General features: G+C 42.5%; 1 protein-coding gene across 1 annotated transcript in view; it reads left to right on the forward strand.

Moving 5' to 3' along the window:
- The first annotated feature begins 266 nt into the window (after positions 1-266).
- PLEKHF2 (pleckstrin homology and FYVE domain containing 2) overlaps positions 267-20,948 on the forward strand; it is a 68,063-nt gene continuing 47,381 nt past the window's right edge. The window contains exon 1 of the mRNA XM_049633089.1: positions 267-466. The gene's annotated coding sequence lies outside the window, so the exon portion shown is untranslated. The remainder of the gene's footprint in view (positions 467-20,948) is intronic.

Consider the following 20,948-nt stretch of genomic DNA (forward strand, 5'->3'; position numbering starts at 1 on the left):
CTATATAGTCATTTAAGAGTCTCATGCTTTACCGACTGAGCTAGCTGGGCAGTTTATAGTCATTTAAATAATTGTGCACAATCCATCTTCTGCCTCTATTGTTGACTCCTAGTTGAAAATTAAGCTTTTCGAAGTCGCTGTGCTCTTAAAGAACTAATTTCTAGAACTTAAAGTCACAGACTGGGAAGCCTAGGATGTGATGACTGTGGAGTGCTTTGGAAAATCCTGCTAAGTGGCGACTCACCTGTTGCTTGTTAGGGATCTTGAGGGCTGCGCACATTACCAGGACCTACTTTGTTTTCTGAAGTCAAGCCCTCGACTGAAGCAGAGGATGGTGTACAGACCTACTTTGTTTCCTGAATTCTAGAGCTGGGCTGGAAAAGAGGCTGCTGTTGCAGGTGTTTGAGAGAGATTTCTGGTCGGTTCTGAATCCCTTTGTCTGCAGTTGCTATGAAACATTTAAAAGGTGAGAGGCGGTCCTTTATTTCCTATAGCTCATTGTTTATAAAGGGTTTTATACAGGTGAGAGCAGCTGATGCCTTAGTGGGAATATTCTGATCTGGAGTCTCTTCTGCTTCCCCAGAGTGAATTTCTTAACAGATTGAAAAATTCAAATTAGTGTCCATTGGCTACATCTTGAGTGTTCCCCGAATTGGGAAGAGGTGTAGAGAGCACTGAACAATGAAACAATGAACTGGCTGCAGTCAGGGGGAAAGGTGTGAAACCTCATCGACCACAGCTTCTTAGACCACAGAGGGAGAAAATGCAGAGAAAATTAGTTGAGCCGTGGCTATGGGGCAGCTGGAAAACCTCGTAAGTGCAGTGGCCGCGATTTCTGAGTTAAATATTGGTGTTCTGAGTATAGACCAAAACTGAGCTCTGTTGGAATATTTGGAATATGTGATTTCCTAATTCTGCAAAATCTTAATGGGAAATCAGACAGATTGTGTCCCAAGAAGAAGAAAACCTAGTAGCTGCACTTGAGAAATCTTGAGGAAGTTGAAAAGTAAATGGATGATTTGAGAAATCTGAGAAAACTGGAATTTGAAGACAGGTGTTTAAAAATTTTTTTCTTAAGGTTGTTTATTTGAAGAGAGTTTGAGCATGTGTGTGGGGGAGGGGCAGAGAGCAGAAGAGAGAGAATCTCCAGTAGGCTCTGCATTGTCAGCTCAGAGCTCGACTCAGGGCTCAATCTCACAAACCAAGCGTTCATGACCTGAACTGAGGTCAACAGTTGGATGCTTAATAGACTGAGCCACCCAGGTGCCCCTAAAACTATTTTTTAATTTAAAAAATGTTTATTGTAGAAAATTTGGAAAATACAAAACAGCATAAAGAAAATAAACTGTCTGTAATCTCACCACCGCGAAGTAACAACTCCTGGTATTTTGTTGTATTTTCTTCTAGTTTTGAAAATTGAATGTGTAATGTTTAAAAACTATGGTAAAATACACATAACAAAATTTATCATATTGCTCAGTTGCTAAATTTTTTCTTTAATGTTTATTTACTTTTGAGAGACAGAGTGTGAGTGGGGGAGAGGTAGAGACAGGGGGAGACACAGAATCCGAAGCAGCTCCAGGCTCTGAGCTGTCAGCACAGAGCCCAACTCGGGGCTCGAACTCACAGATCATGAGATCATGACCTGAGCCAAAGCCGGAAGCTTAACCGACTGAGCCACCCAGGCACCCCTCATTTTACTCAGTTTTAAGTGTGCAGTTCAGTGGCATTAAGTACATTCACACTGTTGTGCAGATACTACCACCATCCACGTCCAAAACACTTCTCCCCTCAACACACTGGAACTCTGTGCCCATTAATCACTAACTCCCTCCCTCCAGCTCCTGGCAGCCACCATTCTACTTTCTGTCTCTATGATTTTAATCGAACACATAGTTTTTATTTAAAATTAAAATTATACTGTATATAGAGTTTTGTGCCCTGCTCTTTTTAACTAATATTGTATCCCTCATTAATAGTCTTGTCAATGTCATTTTGTAATATATTCTATACGGATGTCTCTTCCTTTTTTTTTTTCCATTTTCTTTTAAAATTGTCCATATGCATAAACAAAGTTTTGTGAGTAAGCGACATTCTGTAGAGTGTTTAACTCCGTAAAATTAACAGCTATTGAAATCTTTTGGGAAAAACAAGATTAATGCTGTCACGCAGTGTCTTCTCGTTTGATTTTGATAAAGAAGCTACACTTGTTAGAACAGAAACAAGAAAAATACTTACCTAATCTAAGTGAATTTTCTGAGGCCATCTTAACATGATAAACACCTGTGCTAACATTCTAGATTTGTTCCCAGCATAATTATTTACATAGAAAAAGAGAGGATTATAAAACATAAAGGAACCTACAGTTTTCTATAACACTATCTTTCCTAGGAGAGTTATAAGATTTTTGGCCTCACTTCCACTATTTTTTTTTTTAGACTAAATGCAGAAAAACCTAGGTGGTGGTTACTCTTAACCTAAAACACTTACCAAGAAGAAAATTTTTCAATTGTGACATGAGACTAGGAAAACAGGACAGTCTTCTTTGGAGGCCCCATCCCACTCCCATCACCCCTTGGCTCATCTGTTAAGGTGTTAATGGGATTTTCTGTGTGGTGTTGGGATCTTTGTGGAGCAGGCATTGTGTCACTCCCTTCCCTGGGTCTAGAGCGCCTCTCCTGAGGGAAAGAGCAAAATTTACAGTTGTGGCCTAGGTGAGGGAAAATCCCTGAATCTTAAAAGTCTGTTTCTTCCTAGGGCCTCATTTCCCAACAAACCAAGCCCTCCCCAGGACCGTGCACTATGAAAGGAAGTGTCTTTTTCCTTTAAACCTTAGAAAATACACCCATGCTGAATCAGCCATGTTCCAAGCATATTAAAACAAGCCATTGCTAATGGTAGATTTCAACTAGATCTGTTCTCCACTGTACAGACCTCAAAGTCTTCAGTACCATTGAGGACTCTGTTCTTATTTTCCAGTGTTATGGGAGCACCACCCCAATCCAGAGAAATCTAGTTTCCTTGAAAGCTGGCTTTGCTCTCAGGGCATGTTCTTATGGGGGGCCACCGGTTCTCCTGGGCTTCCGATTGGCCAACAAAAATGGCCATGCTCACCATCCCTGCCTCCACATTCTCTCCATTCCATGACTTCCACTGCCTGGCCAAAAACTTCTATGGTTCATGCCAGGGGTTGATGACGAAGAGTTCCTAGTACTTTCCCTGTCCTAAATGCAGAGGAGAGCTCCTGTAGTGATGGTCCCTGGAGACCAGCCTCTTGAATGTTCTACCCAGGTTACAGAGCCCCAGCTTTCTCACTGGGTCTTTCTGGAGCCACCCACCCCCTCCCTGGTGTTTGGTTCTCATTCCTAACCACCCCATTTCTACTGTCTCATCTCTAAAGTGTTTCCTATAATTGGGCAACTTCAAGTGTCTGTACAATAATTAACCTTCCATTAGTAGAAGTTTGACTTCTAATGCTTTCTCTGGTATCCCTCTCATTGCTTTAGGCTTCTGGAGAATATCTGCAATTGTGCTTTCCCAAGCCCTCTCCCTCTGAGGCTCCAAGAGTGTGGGATCTTTTGCATTGGTCTGGGCTGCAGAGAATGATCCCCTCAATCATACATAAAGCATTGGGATGAATTGAATGTGGATGAGCCTGTCTGATCTAGAAATTGATTTTAACCAATCAGGGAGGCTACATTGTAAAGGCTCAATCCAGAGGCAGTCTCTACCCTTCTCAGCTCCTAATCAATTCCTGTTGTTCCTCATCCTGTGTGAGAAATAAATTGGCAATTGCAAAAAGTTCCCGAAATGAGGATATCCGTAAGAGTTAGGTTTTAACAGTGATTTCCTCCTCAAGTCGATATTCAAAATATAAATAGAGGGAACAATAGTAAACAGAAGGACAAAGCAAATAGTTAAACTTGAAAGCAAGTTTGCCTCCACAAAAACCCTGACGGAGTTGTGGTTGCATTTATTTTTCCTCTTAAAGAAAAGAAAATGAAAATTATTGATAGTGAAAAGGAAATGGTCTGAGTTGCTGAAATGTTTGGTTTAGAGGATTACTTCATATAAGGTCAGATGCAAAGTTGCCTTTGGCTTTCTGAATATCTTGTATCTTTGAGTACTGATTTTCTATAGGTTTTAGTTTCACTTTCTGTGTGTTTTTCATATATGTTAAATCAATTTATATTGTATGCTAATAACTGGCTAGTTTGGGATCAGGTATTTTTAAAAGTTATATTAATTCAGAAGGTGTTGGGAAATATTGGCCCAATAATGCAGCTTTCAGTATAATTTATGACCAGAAATCTTTGCATTAAAAAAATCTTCTGAGTCACTGTATCAATTATGTCCATAGAAGAATACATTGTTTTCTATTTTTGTAGGCATTTCCTGTTTCACTTTTACATATTCTGTAATGTAGGTACAACTATTGTTTTGTTGATTCTTGTACTTGGACAAACCAAAGTTCAGCAACACCGAGTTTTTTTCTTCTTCCCCTCCACGCCTCCCTCTCTTGCCCCAAGGTCACTATAAAAAGCAGGAATAAAGTGCATGTTGGCTGTCTCCCAGCTCAATGTTCCATACTTTGGGTGAAGCCGGATCTTGGAGCACTTTTCAGTTACCTACTCATTTATGCAATCTGAGTCAGGTAAATATGCTTAAGCCAAATCAAAGCCAAGTGTTTAATATGCTTATTTTCAGAATGATTTTATTTACAGTAATTGCTTTCCTGTTTTTTACGCAATACATTATGTCCTTAGCAGGGCAGAGAAGTGTATTTAAACCCCCTATCTGGCGACTTGGCCCATTTTCTCTGCATCTGATGATAGCATCTGGCAGGACCCAAAGCTCCAATCCCAAGTGATTCACATAATGTACAATGTTACCCTTGTCTGGTTTTCTCTTCACTAGGACTGTCTAATAGGATTTGGACTAAAGAATTTCCACAAACTTAAAAGTTGAATCTTAGATTTGGATGGGATCTTTCAGTTCATTAAGTGCATTTCCCACCCAATGCAATAATCTCTTCCATAGCCTACCTGACAGTGGTTATCACCCCTTATCCCCCAACACCTCCAAGGACAGGCCCTCACAGTGGATGAGGCCGTTCATTCCACTCTGAACAATGAATTCCTGGAAAGTTCTTCTTCAGGTCTTCATGATGAACAGATATTTTTGTCTCTAATTTCCACCCATTGGTCCTACTTTGATCATCAGATGACAAATTACATCATGGTCATAAAATTAGAATTGACCTTAACATTTTTTTTTCAGTGTATTTACTTATTTTGAGAGAGAGAGAGAGAAGCAGGGGACAGAGCCCAACACGGGGCTCAATCTCACAAACGTGAGATCATGACCTGAGCCGAAATCAAGTCGGTTGCTTAACCAACTGAGCCACCCAGGCACCCCTTGACTGTAACATTTAAATTCTTCTTTCACACAGTGAAAATGTAAATAATTCTCATACTACCTCCTAAGAAGGTGACTTTTATTATCCAGGTAGATATTTCTTGTTCTTTTAACTGTTCATTCTCCTTTTATGGCTCACATAATTGAGATTCTTCAACTTGCCAGAGGCAGGAAACCCAACTCAAAATGGCTCAAATGAAGAAAAAAAGTATTGATTTACTAATTGAAAAGTCCAGAGGAAGAGGAGGGTTCTGGCCCAGCCAATGCCATTAGGGCTAGGTCTCACTTGCCATCTGTGTCATTCAGTGTCCCATCAGGAGAAACAAGCCACACAATCATTTGAACAGGGAAATTTTATTTATTTTTTTATTTTTTTAAACTTTGTTTTAAATATAATTTATTGTCAAATTGGTTTCCATACAACACCCAGTGCTCCTCCCAACAAGTGCCCTCCTCAATCCCATCACCCACTTTCCCCTCTCCCCAACCCCCATCAACCCTCAGTTTGTTATCAGTATTTAAGAGTTTCTTATGGTTTGCCTCCCTCCCTCCCTCTCTGTAACTTCCCCCCCCTCCCTGGGTCATAGGGTAGATTTATTTTTAAATTTTTTGAGGAACCTCCACACTGTTTTCCAGAGCAGCTACACCACCAACAGTGCAAGAGGGTTCCCGTTTCTCCACATCCTCGCCAGCATCTATATAGTCTCCTGATTTGTTCATTTTAGCCACTCTGACCGGCATGAGGTGGCATCTCAGTGTGGTTTTGATTTATATTTCCCTGATGAGGAGTGATGTTGACCATCTTTTCATGTGTCTGTTGGCCATCTGGATGTCTTCTGGATGTCTTCTTTAGAAAAGTGTCTATTCATGTCTTCTGCCCATTTCTTCACTGGATTATTTGTTTTTCAAGTGTGGAGTTTGGTGAGTTCTTTATAGATTTTGGATACTAGCCCTTTATCCAATATGTCATTTGCAAATATCTTTTCCCATTCCGTTGGTTGCCTTTTAATTTTGTTGATTGTTTCCTTTGCAGTGCAGAAGCTTTTTATCTTCATGACGTCCTAATAGTTCATTTTTGCTTTTAATTCCCTTGCCTTTGGAGATGTGTCGAGTAAGAAATTGCTGCAGCTGAGGTCAAAGAGGTTTCTTCCTGCTTTCTCCTCTAGGGTTTTGATGGTTTCCTGTCTCACATTCAGGTCCTTCATCCATTTTGAGTTTATTTTTGTGAATAGTGTAAGAAAGTGGTCTAGTTTCATTCTTCTGAATGTTGCTGTCCAGTTCTCCCAGCACCATTTGTTAAAGAGACTGCCTTTTTTTCCATTGGATATTCTTTCCTTCTTTGTCAAAGATTAGTTGGCCACACATTTGTGGGTCCAATTCTGGGGTCGCTATTCTATTCCATTAGTCTATGTATCTATTTTTGTGCCAATACCATACTGTCTTAATGATTACAGCTTTGTAATAGAGGCTAATGTCTGGGATTGTGATGCCTCCCACTTTGGTTTTCTTCTTCAATATTACTTTGGCTATTCGGGGTCTTTTGTGGTTCCGTACAAATCTTAGGACTGCTTGCTCTAGCTTTGAGAAGAATGCTGGTGCAGCTTTTATTGGGATTGCATTGAATGTGTAGATTGCTTTGGGTAGTATTGACATTTTAATAATATTTATTCTTCCAATCTATGAGCATGGAGTATTTTTCCATTTCTTTGTATCTTCTTCAATTTCCTTCATAAGCTTTCTATAGTTTTCAGCATACAGATCTTTTACATCTTTGGTTAGGTTTATTCCTAGGTACTTTATGATTCTTGGTGCAATTGTGAAAGGGATCAGATTCTTTATTTCTCTCTCTGTTGCTTCATTATTGGTGTATATAAATGCAACCAATTTCTATACATTGATTTTGTGCCCTGCAACTTTGCTGAATTCATGTATCAATTCTAGAGGACTTTTGGTGGAGTCGGTCAGATTTTCCATGTACAGTATCATGTCTTCTGTGAAAAGGGAAAGTTTGACTTCATCTTTGCCAATTTTGATGCCTTTAATTTCGTTTTGTTGTCTGATTGCTGATGCTAGGACTTCCAACACTATGTTAAACAACAGTGGTGAGAGTGGACATTGAACAGGGAAATTTTAATCTAAAGAATTATTAACTATAACAAGGGATTGGAATAACAATTTATTTCTTGGCTTTCAAGAAATAAAGAGAATTCTAAAAAATGCAGGAGTAGCACATATAAGGAGCAATATTCCCCCTGGGGCTGGGATAGAGTACCCAAGGACGAGCCAACCATTCCCATCCCCTGACCCTGAGTTGAGATCCAGACCTTGTTGGAGAGGTCACAGCTCTATTTCACTGATTGGCAGAGGAGTAGCTCTCATGCTGTTTCAGGGGAACTTCCTGGAAATTTACCCCCTGGAATTTGCTGGAAATTCATCTTCTTAGGATGCTGGGGAAAGTGTAGATGCTGATGAAGTATAACATTATGACAGCTACTAAAGAAAAAATATTTGAGGGCCCATGTACATTTTTGCAGAGCAGACAATAAATTGGGGCTGAATAAATTGGGGTTGAATCTGGGGCTAAGAGACAATAAATTGATAACTGGCAAACAACCATTATATTCCTTTCCTTTCTTCAGGCTCTATGCTCACTCTCCCATGGTAACAAGATGGCTGCCAGCAGCTCCAAGTTCCTATCTCTTCCTCTAGGTGACTCAGCTGGGAAGAGAAGACTCTCCCAAATATTACACTGGATCACGGTTAATCAAGTCTAACACAAGGTTAATCAAGATCTTGTAACACAAGAATGTGTTCATTCCTGAACCAATCACAGTATCCAGGTGGCTCTGTTGCCCTGACTGGCCAGGCCTGAGATATCCTACCCCTGGAGGTAGGAGTGAGTCAACCTCACCCCTATCAAATGTACAAAGTTCCAAGTAAAATCAAGCTGTTGATCCAGAAGAGGGAGTGGCTGATAAGCAGGCAAAACCACACTTACGGTCATTAGGGGCAAAAATCTCAATCAGCCAATGCCTCTCTTTTCTCACCTTGGTAAAGTACAAACAATAATAATGTCTATTTGAGTTAGAAGGGATTTTTAAAATGCCACACCTTTATTCCTGCTCACATTTAGAAAAACTTGACAAATAGGCTCAAGAGCCAGTGGGATGCAGTATAGCATGTTAGCTTTATTAGGGAGAAAGGCCGATATCAAATGCCATTCAGGGGCTGTCACCATCTCTGGTAGCACTAAACAGCCCACAGGACCCTACATACCTCCCTGCCCCTCAGGCCATATGAACTGGCAACTGTAAAACTTATGAACTTATGGCATAGACAGAGATGAGTAGACCAAATCTTGTGTTCTTTGTAGCTAGACAAATCTCAAAGAGGAGAGTAGTGAGCTGATCAAGATATGCACAATTCTTTTTTTTTTTTTTTTTTTGATGGGGGGGGGCACAAGTGAATAAAGGGAAGAGAAAGAGAGAGAGAGAGAGAGAGAGAGGGAGAGAAAATCCCAAGAGGGGCAGAGGGAGAGACAGAAAGAGAAAGCGGGGCTCACCCAAAGCAGGGCTTGTGTTTTAATCCCAAGTGGGGCTTGTGTTCACCAGAAGCAGGATTTGTATTCTCTCAGTGTGGGACTTGAACTCATGAACCGTGAGATCATGACCTGAGCAGAAGTCAGATATTTAACAACTGAGCCACCCAGGTGCCCCACAACTCTTCTTTCTAAACACTCCCTACCCCTGCAAAATAAACTATTCTTCTTCCCCTAGGAAGAATACGTGAGGGTGGGGCAAGAGAACAGGAATGTAATTCTAGCAGAGTCCCATCTACACTCTCTAGCTTGGTTAATTGGGTTTACCCATTAAGATTATGGTTACCTGAAGTTTTAGCTACCTCCTTGGAGGATCAGGCATCTGTCAGATCTGGCTCCCTCCTTAATGGGGCTCTGTCAGTTCCAACCACTTTTCCTATGGGTTATTTTCTGGGCACTTGCAGTATTTTATTTTATTTTATTTTATTTTATTTTATTTTATTTTATTTTCCAATATGAGAAGTTTATTGTCAAATTGGTTTCCATACAACACCCAGTGCTCATCCCAACAGGTGCCCTCCTCAATACCCATCCCCCACCCTCCCCTCCCTCCCACCCCCCATCAACCCTCAGTTTGTTCTCAGTTTTTAACAGTCTCTTATGCTTTGGCTGTCTCCCACTCTAACCTCTTTTTTTTTTTTTTTTCCTTCCGCTCCCCCCATGGGTTTTGTTAAGTTTCTCAGGATCCACATAAGAGTGAAAACATATGGTATCTGTCTTTCTCTGTATGGCTTATTTCACTTAGCATCACACTCTCCAGCCCCATCCACGTTGCTACAAAGGGCCATATTTCATTCTTTCTCCTTGCCATGTAGTACTCCATTGTGTATATAAACCACAATTTCTTTCTCCATTCATCAGTTGATGGACATTTAGGCTTTTTCCACAATTTGGCTATTGTTGAGAGTGCTGCTACAAACATTGGGGTATGGCACTTGCAATATTTTAAATTTGCATTGGTTGCAACATTTAAAGAGGGGGTGATATCACGTACAAATCTCAGTTCAGGTTCTTTGGGTGAAAAAAAATAAGTGACTTAGAACCCTCATTCTCACAATGAAACGATCAGCTCGACCTGAGTAGCAGCTGCCACCTTGAGATTGAGGATGATCTCTCCTGTTTGCTGTAGTCCACACGAATCCCGTTTATTACAACTGGCCACCTCACTCATTTACTTACCTGCCTGGCCAATGTAGGCATTTAAACGTATAACCCCTGTGCTAGACCCCCTATAACTGGTGCCTTCCCTGCCATTCTGGGTGGCCTGGTTCCACTAGGTGGATGCCCATCCGTACTCTTTTAGGTGGGACTAGCCAACACTTACCAAGTGAGCCTAGAAGGGCACAGGCAAAGGCTGATCTATTTCTATAATTCTTAAAAGAATAAAATGACAATAGGCATGTTACCTGTGCAGTTAAGCATGGCTGTGGTTATTATAATGGTATAACCACCATGCAGAAAAGAATTTAGAAGTCCACATTCACATTCATGAACAGCCCGGAATAGAGGAAGATGGCGGCGTAGGAGGACGCTGGGCTCACCGGGCATCCTGCTGATCACTTAGATTCCACCTACACCTGCCTAAATAACCCAGAAAACCGCCAGAAGACTAGCAGAACGGAGTCTCTGGAGCCAAGCGCAGACGAGAGGCCCACGGAAGAGGGTAGGAAGGGCGGCGAGGCGGTGCACGCTCCACCGACTGGCGGGAGGGAGCCAGGGTGGAGGGGCAGCCTGCCGGCCAAGCAGAGCCCCCAAGTCTGGCTGGCAAAAGCGGAGGGGCCGGACGGAGTGTGTTCCGACAGCAAGCGGGCTTGACATCTGGAAGGTTATAAGCTAACAGCTCTGCTTGGAGAACGGGAGGGCTGGAGGACAATGGGAGGGAGAGTTGTTGAGCCCCACACAACAGAGCGCAGTTTGGCGGGGAACAAAGGCTCTCACCAGCGCCATCTCCCTCGCCCATCCCCCAGCCAAAATCCCAAAGGGTACCGGTTCCTGCCAGGGAACTTGCTTGCGCCGCGCAAACACCCAACGCTGTGCTTCTGCGGATCCATCCCCCCAGCGGGTCTGACTCCCTCCCGGTGCTACAGGGCCCCTCCCAAAGCGGATCTCGGAAGGAAAAGTGAGCTGAGCCTGCCCCTCCCACCCCTGTGCACCTTGCCGATCCACCCCGGCTAATACGCCAGATCCCCAGCACCACAAGCCTGGCAGTGTGCAAGTAGCCCAGACAGTGAATCCCGCCCCTAGGAGAGGGGAAGAGAAGGCACACGCCAGTCTGACTGTGGCCCCAGCGGTGGGCTGGGGGCAGACATCAGGTCTGACTGTGGCCCCGCCCACCAACGCAAGTTATTCAAGACAGCACAGGGGAAGTGCCCCTCAGTCCCGCACCACTCCAGGGACTATCCAAAATCACGAAACAGAAGAATTCCCCTCAGAAAAACGTCCAGGAAATAACAACAGCTAATGAACTGATCAAAAATGATTTAAACAATATAACAGAAAGTGAATTTAGAATAATAGTCATAAAATTAATCGCTGGGCTTGAAAACAGTATAAAGGACAGCAGAGAATCTCTTGCTACAGAGATCAAGGGACTAAGGAACAGCCAGGAGGAGCTAAAAAATGCTATCAATGAACTGCAAAATAAAATGGAGACAACTAAGGCTCGGATTGAAGAGGCAGAGGAGAGAATAGGTGAACTAGAAGATAAAATTATGGAAAAAGAAGAAGCTGAGAAAAAGAGAGATAAAAAAAATCCAGGAGTATGAGGGGAAAATTAGAGAACTAAGTGATGCACTAAAGAGAAATAATATATGCATAATTGGTATTCCAGAGGAGGAAGAGAGAGGGAAAGGTGCTGAAGGTGTACTTGAAGAAATAATAGCTGAGAACTTCCCGGATCTGGGGAAGGAAAAAGGCATTGAAATCCAAGAGGCACAGAGAACTCCCTTCAGACGTAACTTGAATCGATCTTCTGCACGACATTTCATAGTGAAACTGGCAAAATACAAGGATAAAGAGAAAATTCTGAAAGCAGCTAGAGATAAACGTGCTCTAACATATAAAGGGAGACCTATAAGACCCGTGACCCATCTCTCTACTGAAACTTGGCAGGCCAGAAAGGAATGGCAGGAGATCTTCCATGTGATGAACAGAAAAAATATGCAGCCGAGAATCCTTTATCCAACAAGTCTGTCATTTAGAATAGAAGGAGAGATAAAGGTCTTCCCAAACAAACAAAAACTGAGGGAATTCGTCACCACTAAACCAGCCCTACAAGAGATCCTAAGGGGGATCCTGTGAGACAAAGTACCAGAGACATCGCTACAAGCATGAAACCTACAGACATCACAATGACTCTAAACCCATATCTTTCTATAATAACACTGGATGTAAATGGACTAAATGTGCCAACCAAAAGACATAGGGTATCAGAATGGATAAAAAAACAAGACCCATCTATTTGCTGTCTACAAGAGACTCATTTTAGACCTGAGGACACCTTCAGATTGAGAGTGAGGGGATGGAGAACTATTTATCATGCCACTGGAAGTCAAAAGAAAGCTGGAGTAGCCATACTTATATCAGACAAACTAGACTTTAAATTAAAGGCTGTAACAAGAGATGAAGAAGGGTATTATATAATAATCACAGGGTCTATCCATCAGGAAGAGCTAACAGTTATAAATGTCTATGCGCCGAATACAGGAGCCCCAAATATATAAAATGATTACTCACAAATATAAGCAACCTTATTGATAAGAATGTGGTAATTGCAGGGGACTTTAACACTCCACTTACAGAAATGGATAGATCATCTAGACACACAGTCAATAAAGAAACAAGGGCCCTGAATGATACATTGGATCAGATGGACTTGACAGATATATTTAGAACTCTGCATCCCAAAGCAACAGAATATACTTTTTTCTCGAGTGCACATGGAACATTCTCCAAGATAGATCACATACTGGGTCACAAAACAGCCCTTCATAAGTATACAAGAATTGAAATCATACCATGCATACTTTCAGACCACAATGCTATGAAGCTTGAAATCAACCACAGGAAAAAGTCTGGAAAACCTCCAAAAGCATGGAGGTTAAAGAATACCCTACTAAAGAATGAATGGGTCAACCAGGCAATTAGAGAAGAAATTAAAAAATATATGGAAACAAATGAAAATGAAAATACAACAATCCAAACGCTTTGAGATGCAGCGAAGGCAATCCTGAGAGGAAAATACATTGCAATCCAGGCCTATCTCAAGAAAGAAGAAAAATCCCAAATAAAAAATCTAACAGCACACCTGAAAGAAATAGAAACAGAACAGCAAAGACAGCCTAAATCCAGCAGAAGAAGAGAAATAATAAAGATCAGAGCAGAAATAAACAATATAGAATCTAAAAAAACTGTAGAGCAGATCAACGAAACCAAGAGTTGGTTTTTTGAAAAAATTCATGAACAGCCCATCACAGCGTACCCAATAGAATCCTATGATCGTCACAGTATTTACACACACACACACACACACACACACACACACAGAGTGAGGAGAAGAGATTTGCCGGTAACTACTGTTGGGAGACAATTCTTCATGGATCTTCAGTGTTTCTGTATGGCTTGCAAGGACAGGTACTGACCTCCCTTTATTCTAGATCGTATTTTTTAGCCTCATCTAAGGATGTTTATACAGTGAATAGCCTTGGAATATAGAAATAGTGTCTCCCTGCAGAGCAAAGGGCAGTCATGTTTACAGTCCAGTATAATAAAAGATGATGTCTCCTTAGGAGCAAAGGGTATTATTACTGCCCATTGTAAAACAAGATTTGTGTTTCCTAACCATAGGCTTCCCTCCTGTAACTTACCCCATTGTGTGTGTAGTTCCCACTGGGTTCTCGTCACATTACACCAACAGCTGTGTTTCTTTATTATGTGACTTCAGTCCCCGCTCATGGCAAAGAAAATTGGGCCAGTGTGGGCCCCTGATTCCAGGACAGCATTACATTAGCTGGTCAACACTTACCCTGTGGTCTGGCTGGGCAAGATAAGCCTGGCCAATCAGAATTCTCTTTTGAGAGAATAAAGTTGCTAGTAACAGGAGCAGGAAAGGAAAGGATGCCTAGAAAGAGTGAAGACAAATTAGAATTGGGGACACAAAATGGTAACAGCAAGTCAAATTTTGAGCAGAACAGATGCACACAGAGAAACAATGTTGCTATAGGAAATAGAGACAGAGATAGAGTAGCCCAAGAAAAAGAGAGAAAAAGTAGCTTTGGTTCCTGATGGCTTCCTAGTTTCTGTTAACAAATATCTTTATCATAAATGCTCTTTTTCTAAAGATTTGAGTGACTCTTTGTTTCAATCAACCAAAGGACCCTGACCAAGACAGCTGGCCATGCCTGTAAACAGGCATCTAGCTGAGAAACAGTACACTATTGCTCTATCACAAAATACTCCTCTTCCAGAAAGGGACCGTGAATGTGGGAGCAACCATGTTAATTACCCTTAGGAAACAGAAAGTTGCCTTTAAGAATGTTACTTTAAAATGATGAATTTTGTGGTATTGAATTATATCTCAATAAAGCTGTTGATTTTAAAAAGTGTTTTTTTAAGGGGTGCCTGTGTGGCTCAATCAGTTATGCATCTGACTTGGCTCAGGTCGTGATCTCGAGGTTCATTAGTTCTAGCCTGGTGTCAGGCTCCATGCTGACAGCTCAGAACCTGGAGCCTGCTTCAAATTCTGTGTCTCCCTCTCTCTCTGCCTCTCCCCCACTTGCACTCTGTCTGTCTGTCTGTCTCTCAAAAATAAATAAACATTTAAAAAATTTTTAAGTGCTTTTAAAAGAAAAGCTAATGTAATACAAATTATTGGGTTTTTTGAAGGTACCAGGGAAGTCATTAAGGACAAATGTGTGGGACAGATTGAGTCTGCCTTTAAGGAATAGGAGGAGCTTGGAAGTGTATAACCACATGCCCTGGGTCATTTGGATTTATGACCTAAGAGCTTGGACAGTCCCAAGGAAACCTGAGGGGACCAGGATGGCCCCTGACTGTGGTATTAAATAGTCTGGGCAGCAGGTGTCTACTTAGGTAGTATTGACAATCCCTCCCACTCAAATGATCTTAACATCTGCTAGTGTTTCTCATCCATTAGGATGGCTATTAACAAAAGAATAGAAAACCGCAAATGTTGGTGTGGATGTGGAGAAATTGGAACCCTTGTGCTTTGCTGATGGGAATGTAAAATGATGCAGCCACTGTAAAGAAATTGCTATACTATTTTGTACAGAAAAGGAAACCAGTTACATGGAGGTGACTGTCTAAGTGGAGACTGTGGAGTGGAGAAAGCCTAAGAAGGAATGCAGTGAGATTAACCCAGATAGGGCATTAAATGACACCAGAGACCATCACTCAGGTTTTAGCAAAATAAAGGACCCAGAAGAATTGAGCAGAGGCTTGAGATGACTCTCAGACCAACGTGGAATTCTTAGGGGCTCTTCTCTCTGTAGCTCCAAGCTCATGCATAAATATTCATATTCATATTGTTTTGAGTCTGCAAATTGGAATATCATAAATGTACATGGCATCTAGGCCCAAGAACATTGGGACAGGCTAAGGGGAGGACGTGCTGTGTGAGACTTGAGGAGAAAAGCCTTGTCTGAGCCAGGTGAACTTTGCTGCAGGTGCACTGGGGGCATCATAAATGAGATGCTCCTCACTACAGACCCTCTAGGATAGTGTTTCTAATGTGTCATGTGAGATTCTGCATGTTCTAGGTAAGAAAGGATTTGGTCTTCCAATAAGGCTGATCTAGGTCACTGTCTGCAACCTCCCTACTCCCTTTGCTGATAAGGAAACAAACTTTAATTTGTGAAATAAAGGTGACTTATCCAAGATTATGCAGGTAGGGCCATCTCTGCCTCTTCTCATGGAATATTTTGCTACACTTCCAAACAATTTGAAGTTGTGTATCAGTAGGTCTTTATAACAATTCTACTTTTCTCTATTTTCTTTGAATTACCTTTATCCAGCACCCTGAATGATGATAGAATGCATTCTTATTAATTCAGGAAGGGGATCCTAATGTTGCCCATGGAGTTGGGGCAGTTTCTCCAATAATGGCGCCCTTAGCCCAATAGTAGCAAATAATGGTGGCCAGGCATCCTTAGGACTAGTGATATATACCTCAGAGATGGTTAGAGAAGCAAAGGCCTCATTTGGGGGTCATGGGACAGAATGAACATATTGAACTCTACAGCTGTGGTCCCATTAGCATCTTGCCTAACCAAAAAACCACACACCAGACAGAATATGCTTCGGGTCCCTACCCAGCAACTTTTAAGATGCCTTTGTGAAACTCTGTATCAACAGACACAATTTCATTGCTCTGTGATGTATCTATCATTCATGGGTGCCATTTACTTCAGACGCCAGACGGGCTGCTTAAGCAGTTTCCACTGTCAGTGGTGTAGAGTGTTGGACACATTCCAGTAAAATTAAAACTAATACGTGTTGAGTGTTTGCTATGTCCCAGGGACTGTTCTAAGTGTTTTTTAATTTTGTTTTAACATTTATTCATTTTTGAGAGACAGAGCACGAGTGGGGGAGGGGCAGAGAGAGAAGGAGACACAGAATCCAAAGCAGGCTCCAGGCTCCCACCTGTCGGCACAGAGCCCTACGTGGGACTCAAACTCACAAGACTGCGAGATCATGACCTGAGCTGAAGTCGGATGCTCACCCGACTGAGCCACCCACATGCCCCTCTAAGTGCTTTCTATACATTTATTCATGTAATCTTCAAAACAACCCAGTAAGGTAGAGGCTATTATTATTCTGATTGAGCAGGTGTAGAAACTAAAATAAAGAGCTGTTAAGTTAAGTCACTTTTCTGAAAGCGGCAGCCAGTAAGTGGCAGAGCTGGGATTTGAGCCCAGAAAATCTGGAGTCAGAATCTGTGCTTTTAAATCTTTACACTATTCTGCCTCTCGTGTATTATATGGTTTAATATAATGGGTAATTATACATCAGAACTACATTGTCTTTCAGTCTCCTGAAGGGCATTTTGACCTTCTTCAGGGTTGACTATCCCCCCCCACCCCAACCCTTTATCAAGAGGCCATTGGTTAATATCCTTTCTGGATCCCAATGTTTAGTGTCAGTGCTATAATTTGTGTTGCTATGGAAAATTTCTGGCTGAATGCAGTTTTCCTTATGTTGATTAGTAAATAACTTGTAATTTTTTCAGGCAAAGAGTTTTTGAAAAGGAATTACTGGGTTTTTTTAAGATTTTATTTTTTTTAAGTAAATTCTACACCCAATGTGGGACTCGAACTCACAACCCCTAGATCAAGAGTCACATGCTCTACCAACTGAGCCAGCCAGGTATCCCTAGAAAGGAATTATTATCCCATGTCTCTAATCCTCTACTTGGAGGTGAAGCCTGGTGGGCTGTCCCTGCTTACCTGACCCAGAGTAGCCTGGGCAGGGAGCCTGAGGTTCTCACCCATGGCTATGAAGTTGGAACCAAGACTCTCAGACAGATTGGGGACATACATACAGACAGATAATGAACTCAGGAGTTTTATTCTAGCAGGGTCACCTAAACAAAGTAGCACTGAGGTGGGTCAAAAGAGCTAAAGCAGAGTGGAATGGGTTGAGAAACCCAGCAAAGATAGGAGAAGGAAGAGGCAAGCCAAAAGGAATCATTAGCGGGCTTTCCAGGCAACTTTGACTGACTCTGTGCAAGATCAGAGAAAGGAAGCTGTTGCCAGAAGTACTGACATGTTTGAATAAACTTCCCAAACTTCAGAGAATGCTTAAAACTCTATTCAAATCTTTATTAATTTTCACATCCCTTAAATATGCATATAATCAGTGTGAACAATTCTGTGTGCTCTTTCACTTAGTGTTAATAAAGCATTTCTAGGAATCAACACAGTCCACATTCTTGGATCTTTTATGACATTCCTTCCTATTGCTCTTTGGCCATTTCCCTACCCTTCAAGCAATTCCAATATCTTTCTCTACTGGACAATGCTTGATAAGGTGTTGTGGACCTGTGCCTGCTAAGGCAGAATTCTCCCAGGCACATGTACACCTGGGCTCGTACTCATTGTGGGCATAGAATCTTGAATTCTGAATAGTCATCCGGGTCCACCTTGCCCAGCTGGCTACCTCCAACAATAACCAAAGGTGTCCTGGGACTCAGGGCCTCATAAAATCCATAAAGAATTAATTTAAAAAGACCAAACCCAGATTGAAAGAAGAAAAACTTATTATGTACCAGTTATCCTACACATAACCAGATATCAAATATTGTCTAGAGTGATTCTATGTTAACTTTAAAAATCCTCTGGTCGTGGTTAACACTTCTGTCCTTGCAATCCAGTGTGATTCTTCTTCTGCTTCTGTCATCCTGATTCTGTTGATTCCATTCTCTTACTTAAAACCCACCACGGAGTTCTGGGCTCTTAGGATGAAACCCAGTTCCCAACTCCAGTCAACAGAATTATGGCCCCAACGAGGTTCACATCTTAATCCCTAGAGCCTGATTATATTATCGTACTGCTGATATAATAAAATAAGGATCTTGAAACAGGAAGATTACCCTGGATTATCTGGGTGGGCCCAACATAATCATAAGGGTCCTTATAAAAGGGAAACAGGAGGGCCAGGGTCAGAGAAAGAAGATGTAAATAGGTAGCCTCCAGAAGCTGGTAAAATGAAAAAACTGATTCTCCCCTAGAGCCAGAACAGAAGAATGGTGCTGAGGAACATTTCTAAGTGCCGAGGTTCCCACATTATCCTCTTTGATGTCAAAGAATTAGTCTTCTGAAAATCCGTAGACATATATCAGCCACAATATTTATTAAGTGCCCTCTGTGTGCAAAGATCTCTGCTTTAGTACATAATTATAGTTGGTTGAATAGTGGTACCCCCAAAATGTGTTCAAGTCCTAACCCCTACAACCTGTGAATATGACCTTATTTTGAAAAAAAGTTCCTGGGGCACCTGGGTGGCTCAGTTGGTTAAGCATCTGACTCTTGATTTCAGCTCAGGTCATGATCTCACGATTCGTGAAATTGAGCCTTGTGTGGGGCTCTGGGCTGACAGTGCGGAGCCTGCTTGGGATTTCTCTCCCTCTCTCTCTGCCCCTCCTATGCTCTGTGTGTGCATGTGCTCTCTCCCTCTTTCTCAAGGTAAGTAAACTTAAACAAACATAATTTTTTTAAAAAGAGAAAGAAAAATGTCCTTGCAGATATAATTACATTAAGGATCTCAAGATAAAAGCATCCTGGCATTGAGGTGGCCCTAACTCCAACAACAGATGTCCTTATAAGAGAAAGACAGAAGGAGGGGTGCCTGGGTGGCTTAGTTGGTTAAGTGCCAATTCGGTTTAGGTCACGATCTCACGCACAGGGGCAAGGCCATGTGAAGACAGTGGTAAAGATTGGAGTTATGTTGCCAGAAGCCAAGGAAAGCTTGGAGATGCTAGAAGCTGGAAGAAACAAGGAATGATTCTCTTCAGAGGGAGTACAACCTGGCTAACACCTTCAGAGGGAATCCAGACTTCTGGCCTCCAGAACTGTGATAGAGTCACTTTCTGTTGTTTTAAAACCCTTTCTGTGGTCATTTGTTATGGCAGCCACAGACAATACTACAACAACCTTCCCTACACTTCTCTGTTCTGTAAGCCACTAAGATCCTGTTTGCCTATCACACTACAGACAAAAGACACCTTTCCATCCTGCTCTTTCCCATCCCTCCACGCTTCCGCTTGTGGTTCCTGTCTACCTCTCCTGTGCTTTAACCACCTGTTAGTACACACTTCTCTGAGTGACTTTGCTTTCAACACAAAAGCAACCGGTGCTGACCGGCCTGAATGGACGCTGGCTGCCATGATGGAGCAAAGTCCAGGAGGCCTCTGCTGTGTCAGGCATTACCTCTTTTGGGGCGCCTGGGTGGCGCAGTCGGTTAAGCGTCCGACTTCAGCCAGGTCACGATCTCGCGGTCTGTGAGTTCGAGCCCCGCATCAGGCTCTGGGCTGATGGCTCGGAGCCATGGCTAGCAGATATTGGCAAGAGTCCCAATGGGAATTCTTGATGTGTACCCAGAACTGTGCTAAGTGGCCTATATCTTTGAAACCACACCACAACTAGATGGGTGAGGAAACTGAGGCTAAAAAAGGTTCAGTGATGTGCCATATGTCACTAGTTAGCAAGCAAGTAGCAGAGTAGGGGCTGGAAGCCAGGCAGCTTGACTCTGAGTTCTGTTGTGGAGCAGCTGAGGAAATGCATGGAGACGGTCATTTCTCTATGGAGTAGAGAATAGTTGGAAAGAAGTGCCATCCAGTCTGGGACCCTCAGAAACAGGAATTATTTATTTCAGAAAAATGGCATCAGAGGGGATACAAGTTGACTCATCATTCGGTCCCAGCTGGAGCCTCAGAGCCAAGGAATGCATCAATCCCAGGGGAAAGTGAGCAGGGGTGTGGAGCACTCTCCCACTGGTACCCCAGGGAGGGGTGAGCTCCAAGCTCGGGATACAACCATGGCAGAGAACTCAGAGTACATGGAAGGCAGAAGGACTTTTGGGGAAGCTGGGAATGACAGCCAGAACCCCAAAGGCGGGAACTTGGTAAGATTCCCTGAGGCCTGAGGTTTCCCGCATTTGCCGTTCTTTCCCCTCCTGCCTCCCTGAGCTGACCCTGTGAAACCTTGGCACGGAAAGGACACATGCGCTTATTTGAGTGATGCGCAGACTGGGTAAAACAAGCCAACCTGTGTCTCCAGCCTTGGAGTGGAGAAGTGAAGCCAGAGATAGAATGGGTAGTGTTGCCTTGAAAGAGGGAAGGGCCCTCAGCAGCCCGAGGCCTGTAGTAGAGAAAAAAGAGAACCAAGGAGACCTACCTCAGCCTCAGCCACAGGCATGG

The sequence above is a fragment of the Panthera uncia genome, chromosome F2 (assembly GCF_023721935.1).
Source record: "Panthera uncia isolate 11264 chromosome F2, Puncia_PCG_1.0, whole genome shotgun sequence".
In the NCBI taxonomy this organism is placed as follows: domain Eukaryota; kingdom Metazoa; phylum Chordata; class Mammalia; order Carnivora; family Felidae; genus Panthera; species Panthera uncia.